Here is an 8821-nt window from a genome sequence, read left to right as displayed (position 1 = left end):
AATCGCCCATTTTTGAAAATTTTCCCTTGGTCCCATCTTTGCTGTTTTGCTAAAAATATCCATTTTCGGTACTTTTGCGAAAAATGTCATTTCTCCTCTAATAGGTCTTTTTTTATGCGGTTTTTTGCATAGCACAAATCTAGGATAGTTTAGCTTTCAATCCATACTAATTAGGCCATCAGGCGACTTGTATTTCCTATTTTTTTAGCCTTCCGAAGTTCGACTAAAAAATCGGCCATTTTTGAAAATTTCCCTTGGTCCCCCCTTTGCCGTTTTGCCAAAAATTGCCATTTTCGGTACTTTTGCGAAAAATGTCATTTCTCCTCTAATAGGTCTTTTTTCATGCGGTTTTTTGCATAGCACAAATCTAGGATAGTTTAGCTTTCAATCCATACTAATTAGGCCATCAGGCGACTTGTATTTCCTATTTTTTTAGCCTTCCGAAGTTCGACTAAAAAATCGGCCATTTTTGAAAATTTCCCTTGGTCCCCCTTTGCCGTTTTGCCAAAAATTGCCATTTTCGGTACTTTTGCGAAAAATGTCATTTCTCCTCTAATAGGTCTTTTTTCATGCGGTTTTTTGCATAGCACAAATCTAGGATAGTTTAGCTTTCAATCCATACTAATTAGGCCATCAGGCGACTTGTATTTCCTATTTTTTTAGCCTTCCGAAGTTCGACTAAAATTTCGGCCATTTTTGAAAATTTTTCCTTGGCCTTTGCCTTGGCCTTTGCCTTGGCCTTTGCCGTTTTGCCAAAAATTGCCATTTTCGGTAGTTTTGCGAAAGATGTCATTTTTCCTCTAATAGGTCTTTTTTCATGCGGTTTTTTGCATAGCACAAATCTAGGATAGTGTAGCTTTCAATCCATACTAATTAGGCCATCAGGCGACTTGTATTTCCTACTTTTTTAGCCTTCCGAAGTTCGTCTAAAAATCGGCAATTTTTGAAAATTTTCCCTTGGTCCCCCCTTTGCCGTTTTGCTAACACTGCCATTTTCGGTACTTTTGAGAAAAATGTCATTTCTCCTCTAATAGGTCTTTTTTCATGCGGTTTTTTGCATAGCACAAATCTAGGATAGTTTAGCTTTCAATCCATACTAATTAGGCCATCAGGCGACTTGTATTTCCTATTTTTTTAGCCTTACGAAGTTCGACTAAAAAATCGGCCATTTTTGAAAATTTTCCCTTGGTCCCCCTTTGCCGTTTTGCCAAAAATTGCCATTTTCGGTACTTTTGCGAAAAATGTCATTTCTCCTCTAATAGGTCTTTTTTCATGCGGTTTTTTGCATAGCACAAATCTAGGATAGTTTAGCTTTCAATCCATACTAATTAGGCCATCAGGCGACTTGTATTTCCTATTTTTTTAGCCTTCCGAAGTTCGACTAAAAAATCGGCCATTTTTGAAAATTTTCCCTTGGTCCCCCCTTTGCCGTTTTGCCAAAAATTGCCATTTTCGGTACTTTTGCGAAAAATGTCATTTCTCCTCTAATAGGTCTTTTTTCATGCGGTTTTTTGCATAGCACAAATCTAGGATAGTTTAGCTTTCAATCCATACTAATTGGGCTATCAGGCGATTTTCTATTTCTTATTTTTTTTAGCCTTCCGAAGTTCCACTAAAAAACCGGCTATTTTTGAAAACTTTCCCTTGGTCCCCACTTTGCCGTTTTGCGAAAAATTGCCATTTTCGGTACTTTTGCGAAAAATGTCATTTCTCCTCTAATAGGTCTTTTTTCATGCGGTTTTTTGCATAGCACAAATCTAGGATAGTTTAGCTTTCAATCCATACTAATTAGGCCATCAGGCGACTTGTATTTCCTATTTTTTTAGCCTTCCGAAGTTCGACTAAAAAATCGGCCATTTTTGAAAATTTTCCCTTGGTCCCCCCTTTGCCGTTTTGCCAAAAATTGCCATTTTCGGTACTTTTGCGAAAAATGTCATTTCTCCTCTAATAGGTCTTTTTTCATGCGGTTTTTTGCATAGCACAAATCTAGGATAGTTTAGCTTTCAATCCATACTAATTAGGCCATCAGGCGACTTGTATTTCCTATTTTTTTAGCCTTCCGAAGTTCGACTAAAAATTCGGCCATTTTTGAAAATTTTCCCTTGGCCTTTGCCTTGGCCTTTGCCTTGGCCTTTGCCGTTTTGCCAAAAATTGCCATTTTCGGTAGTTTTGCGAAAGATGTCATTTTTCCTCTGATAGGTCTTTTTTCATGCGGTTTTTTGCATAGCACAAATCTAGGATAGTTTAGCTTTCAATCCATACTAATTAGGCCATCAGGCGACTTGTATTTCCTATTTTTTTAGCCTTACGAAGTTCGACTAAAAAATCGGCCATTTGTGTAAGAGTTCCTTTGGTCCCCCCTTTGCTGTTTTGCCAAAAATTGCCATTTTCGGTACTTTTGCGAAAAATGTCATTTCTCCTCTAATAGGTCTTTTTTCATGCGGTTTTTTGCATAGCACAAATCTAGGATAGTTTAGCTTTCAATCCATACTAATTAGGCCATCAGGCGACTTGTATTTCCTATTTTTTTAGCCTTCCGAAGTTCGACTAAAAAATCGGCCATTTTTGAAAATTTTCCCTTGGTCCCCCCTTTGCCGTTTTGCCAAAAATTGCCATTTTCGGTACTTTTGCGAAAAATGTCATTTCTCCTCTGATAGGTCTTTTTTCATGCGGTTTTTTGCATAGCACAAATCTAGGATAGTTTAGCTTTCAATCCATACTAATTAGGCCATCAGGCGACTTGTATTTCCTATTTTTTTAGCCTTCCGAAGTTCGACTAAAAAATCGGCCATTTTTGAAAAATTTTCCCTTGGTCCCCCCTTTGGCGTGTTGCAAAAAATTGCCATTTTCGGTACTTTTGCGAAAAATGTCATTTCTCCTCTAATAGGTCTTTTTTCATGCGGTTTTTTGCATAGCACAAATCTAGGATAGTTTAGCTTTCAATCCATACTAATTAGGCCATCAGGCGACTTGTATTTCCTATTTTTTTAGCCTTCCGAAGTTCGACTAAAAAATCGGCCATTTTTGAAAATTTTCCCTTGGTCCCCCCTTTGCCGTTTTGCCAAAAATTGCCATTTTCGGTACTTTTGCGAAAAATGTCATTTCTCCTCTAATAGGTCTTTTTTCATGCGGTTTTTTGCATAGCACAAATCTAGGATAGTTTAGCTTTCAATCCATACTAATTAGGCCATCAGGCGACTTGTATTTCCTATTTTTTTAGCCTTCCGAAGTTCGACTAAAAAATCGGCCATTTTTGAAAATTTTCCCTTGGTCCCCCCTTTGCCGTTTTGCCAAAAATTGCCATTTTCGGTACTTTTGCGAAAAATGTCATTTCTCCTCTAATAGGTCTTTTTTCATGCGGTTTTTTGCATAGCACAAATCTAGGATAGTTTAGCTTTCAATCCATACTAATTAGGCCATCAGGCGACTTGTATTTCCTATTTTTTTAGCCTTCCGAAGTTCGACTAAAAAATCGGCCATTTTTGAAAATTTTCCCTTGGTCCCCCCTTTGCCGTTTTGCCAAAAATTGCCATTTTCGGTACTTTTGCGAAAAATGTCATTTCTCCTCTAATAGGTCTTTTTTCATGCGGTTTTTTGCATAGCACAAATCTAGGATAGTTTAGCTTTCAATCCATACTAATTAGGCCATCAGGCGACTTGTATTTCCTATTTTTTTAGCCTTCCGAATTTCAACAAAAAAATCGGCCATTTTTGAAAGATTTTACTTGGTTCCCCCCTTGCCTTTTTTTCCAAAAATTGCCATTTTCGGTACTTTTGCGAAAAATGTCATTTCTCCTCTAATAGGTCTTTTTTCATGCGGTTTTTTGCATAGCACAAATCTAGGATAGTTTAGCTTTCAATCCATACTAATTAGGCCATCAGGCGACTTGTATTTCCTATTTTTTTAGCCTTCCGAAGTTCGACTAAAAAATCGGCCATTTTTGAAAATTTTCCCTTGGTCCCCCCTTTGCCGTTTTGCCAAAAATTGCCATTTTCGGTACTTTTGCGAAAAATGTCATTTCTCCTCTAATAGGTCTTTTTTCATGCGGTTTTTTGCATAGCACAAATCTAGGATAGTTTAGCTTTCAATCCATACTAATTAGGCCATCAGGCGACTTGTATTTCCTATTTTTTTAGCCTTCCGAAGTTCGACTAAAAAATCGGCCATTTTTGAAAATTTTTTGTTGGTCCCCCCTTTGCCGTGTTGCCAAAATTTGCCATTTTCGGTAATTTTGCGAAAAATATCATTTCTCCTCTAACAGGTCTTTTTTCATGCGGTTTTTCGCATAGCACAAATCTAGGATAGTTTAGCTTTCAATCCATACTAACTAGGCCATCAGGCGACTTGTATTTCCTATTTTTTAGCCTTCCGATTTCGACTAAAAAATCGGCCATTTTTGAAAATTTTCCTTTGGTCCCCCCTTTGCCGTTTTGCCAAAAATTGCCATTTTCGGTACTTTTGCGAAAAATGTCATTTCTCCTCTAATAGGTCTTTTTTCATGCGGTTTTTTGCATAGCACAAATCTAGGATAGTTTAGCTTTCAATCCATACTAATTAGGCCATCAGGCGACTTGTATTTCCTATTTTTTTAGCCTTCCGAAGTTCGACTAAAAAATCGGCCATTTTTGAAAATTTTCCTTTGGTCCCCCCTTTGCCGTTTTGCCAAAAATTGCCATTTTCGGTACTTTTGCGAAAAATGTCATTTCTCCTCTAATAGGTCTTTTTTCATGCGGTTTTTTGCATAGCACAAATCTAGGATAGTTTAGCTTTCAATCCATACTAATTAGGCCATCAGGCGACTTGTATTTCCTATTTTTTTAGCCTTCCGAAGTTCGACTAAAAAATCGGCCATTTTTGAAAATTTTCCCTTGGTCCCCCCTTTGCCGTTTTGCCAAAATGTGCCATTTTCGGTACTTTTGCGAAAAATGTCATTTCTCCTCTAATAGGTCTTTTTTCATGCGGTTTTTTGCATAGCACAAATCTAGGATAGTTTAGCTTTCAATCCATACTAATTAGGCCATCAGGCGACTTGTATTTCCTATTTTTTTAGCCTTCCGAAGTTCGACTAAAAATTCGGCCATTTTTGAAAATTTTTCCTTGGCCTTTGCCTTGGTCTTTGCCGTTTTGCCAAAAAGTGCCATTTTCGCTAGTTTTGCGAAAAATGTCATTTCTCCTCTAATAGGTCTTTTTTCATGCGGTTTTTTGCATAGCACAAATCTAGGATAGTTTAGCTTTCAATCCATACTAATTAGGCCATCAGGCGACTTGTATTTCCTATTTTTTTAGCCTTCCGAAGTTCGACTAAAAAATCGGCCATTTTTGAAAATTTTCCCTTGGTCCCCCCTTTGCCGTTTTGCCAAAAATTGCCATTTTCGGTACTTTTGCGAAAAATGTCATTTCTCCTCTAATAGGTCTTTTTTCATGCGGTTTTTTGCATAGCACAAATCTAGGATAGTTTAGCTTTCAATCCATACTAATTAGGCCATCAGGCGACTTGTATTTCCTATTTTTTTAGCCTTCCGAAGTTCGACTAAAAAATCGGCCATTTTTGAAAATTTCCCTTGGTCCCCCCTTTGCCGTTTTGCCAAAAATTGCCATTTTCGGTACTTTTGCGAAAAATGTCATTTCTCCTCTAATAGGTCTTTTTTCATGCGGTTTTTTGCATAGCACAAATCTAGGATAGTTTAGCTTTCAATCCATACTAATTAGGCCATCAGGCGACTTGTATTTCCTATTTTTTTAGCCTTCCGAAGTTCGACTAAAAAATCGGCCATTTTTGAAAATTTTCCCTTGGTCCCCCCTTTGCCGTTTTGCCAAAAATTGCCATTTTCGGTACTTTTGCGAAAAATGTCATTTCTCCTCTAATAGGTCTTTTTTCATGCGGTTTTTTGCATAGCACAAATCTAGGATAGTTTAGCTTTCAATCCATACTAATTAGGCCATCAGGCGACTTGTATTTCCTATTTTTTTAGCCTTCCGAAGTTCGACTAAAAAATCGGCCATTTTTGAAAATTTTCCCTTGGTCCCCCCTTTGCCGTTTTGCCAAAAATTGCCATTTTCGGTACTTTTGCGAAAAATGTCATTTCTCCTCTAATAGGTCTTTTTTCATGCGGTTTTTTGCATAGCACAAATCTAGGATAGTTTAGCTTTCAATCCATACTAATTAGGCCATCAGGCGACTTGTATTTCCTATTTTTTTAGCCTTCCGAAGTTCGACTAAAAAATCGGCCATTTTTGAAAATTTTCCCTTGGTCCCCCCTTTGCCGTTTTGCCAAAAATTGCCATTTTCGGTACTTTTGCGAAAAATGTCATTTCTCCTCTAATAGGTTTTTTTTCATGCGGTTTTTTGCATAGCACAAATCTAGGATAGTTTAGCTTTCAATCCATACTAATTAGGCCATCAGGCGACTTGTATTTCCTATTTTTTTAGCCTTCCGAAGTTCGACTAAAAAATCGGCCATTTTTGAAAATTTTCCCTTGGTCCCCCTTTTGCCGTTTTGCCAAAAATTGCCATTTTCGGTACTTTTGCGAAAAATGTCATTTCTCCTCTAATAGGTCTTTCTTCATGCGGTTTTTTGCATAGCACAAATCTAGGATAGTTTAGCTTTCAATCCATACTAATTAGGCCATCAGGCGACTTGTATTTCCTATTTTTTTAGCCTTCCGAAGTTCGACTAAAAAATCGGCCATTTTTGAAAATTTTCCCTTGGTCCCCCCTTTGCCGTTTTGCCAAAAATTGCCATTTTCGGTACTTTTGCGAAAAATGTCATTTCTCCTCTAATAGGTCTTTTTTCATGCGGTTTTTTGCATAGCACAAATCTAGGATAGTTTAGCTTTCAATCCATACTAATTAGGCCATCAGGCGACTTGTATTTCCTATTTTTTTAGCCTTCCGAAGTTCGACTAAAAAATCGGCCATTTTTGAAAATTTTCCCTTGGTCCCCCCTTTGCCGTTTTGCCAAAAATTGCCATTTTCGGTACTTTTGCGAAAAATGTCATTTCTCCTCTAATAGGTCTTTTTTCATGCGGTTTTTTGCATAGCACAAATCTAGGATAGTTTAGCTTTCAATCCATACTAATTAGGCCATCAGGCGACTTGTATTTCCTATTTTTTAGCCTTCCGAAGTTCGACTAAAAAATCGCCCATTTTTGAAAATTTTCCCTTGGTCCCATCTTTGCTGTTTTGCCAAAATCGCCATTTTCGGTACTTTTGCGAAAAATGTCATTTCTCCTCTAATAGGTTTTTTTTTCGTGCGGTTTTTTGCATAGCACAAATCTAGGATAGTTTAGCTTTCAATCCATACTAATTAGGCCATCAGGCGACTTGTATTTCCTATTTTTTTAGCCTTCCGAAGTTCGACTAAAAAATCGGCCATTTTTGAAAATTTTCCCTTGGTCCCCCCTTTGCCGTTTTGCCAAAAATTGCCATTTTCGGTACTTTTGCGAAAAATGTCATTTCTCCTCTAATAGGTCTTTTTTCATGCGGTTTTTTGCATAGCACAAATCTAGGATAGTTTAGCTTTCAATCCATACTAATTAGGCCATCAGGCGACTTGTATTTCCTATTTTTTTAGCCTTCCGAAGTTCGACTAAAAAATCGGCCATTTTTGAAAATTTCCCTTGGTCCCCCAATTGCCGTTTTACCAAAAATTGCCATTTTCGGTACTTTTGCGAAAAATCTCATTTCTCCTCTGATAGGTCTTTTTTCATGCGGTTTTTTGCATAGCACAAATCTAGGATAGTTTAGCTTTCAATCCATACTAATTAGGCCATCAGGCGACTTGTATTTCCTATTTTTTTAGCCTTCCGAAGTTCGACTAAAAAATCGGCCATTTTTGAAAATTTTCCCTTGGTCCCCCCTTTGCCGTTTTGCCAAAAATTGCCATTTTCGGTACTTTTGCGAAAAATGTCATTTCTCCTCTAATAGGTCTTTTTTCATGCGGTTTTTTGCATAGCACAAATCTAGGATAGTTTAGCTTTCAATCCATACTAATTAGGCCATCAGGCGACTTGTATTTCCTATTTTTTTAGCCTTCCGAAGTTCGACTAAAAAATCGGCCATTTTTGAAAATTTTCCCTTGGTCCCCCCTTTGCCGTTTTGCCAAAAATTGCCATTTTCGGTACTTTTGCGAAAAATGTCATTTCTCCTCTAATAGGTCTTTTTTCATGCGGTTTTTTGCATAGCACAAATCTAGGATAGTTTAGCTTTCAATCCATACTAATTAGGCCATCAGGCGACTTGTATTTCCTATTTTTTTAGCCTTCCGAAGTTCGACTAAAAAATCGGCCATTTTTGAAAATTTTCCCTTGGTCCCCCCTTTGCCGTTTTGCCAAAAATTGCCATTTTCGGTACTTTTGCGAAAAATGTCATTTCTCCTCTAATAGGTCTTTTTTCATGCGGTTTTTTGCATAGCACAAATCTAGGATAGTTTAGCTTTCAATCCATACTAATTAGGCCATCAGGCGACTTGTATTTCCTATTTTTTTAGCCTTCCGAAGTTCGACTAAAAAATCGGCCATTTTTGAAAATTTTCCTTTGGTCACCCCTTTGCCGTTTTGCCAAAATTTGCCATTATTGGTACTTTTGCGAAAAATGTCATTTCTCCTCTAATAGGTCTTTTTTCATGCGGTTTTTTGCATAGCACAAATCTAGGATAGTTTAGCTTTCAATCCATACTAATTAGGCCATCAGGCGACTTGTATTTCCTATTTTTTTAGCCTTCCGAAGTTCGACTAAAAAATCGGCCATTTTTAAATTTTCCCTTGGTCCCCCCTTTGCCGTTTTGCCAAAAATTGCCATTTTCGGTACTTTTGCGAAAA

This window comes from Montipora capricornis, unplaced genomic scaffold (genome assembly GCF_036669925.1).
Source record: "Montipora capricornis isolate CH-2021 unplaced genomic scaffold, ASM3666992v2 scaffold_266, whole genome shotgun sequence".
Classification (NCBI taxonomy): domain Eukaryota; kingdom Metazoa; phylum Cnidaria; class Anthozoa; order Scleractinia; family Acroporidae; genus Montipora; species Montipora capricornis.
The sequence above is the reverse complement of the archived record's forward strand: the minus strand, read 5'-3'. Positions refer to the sequence as shown.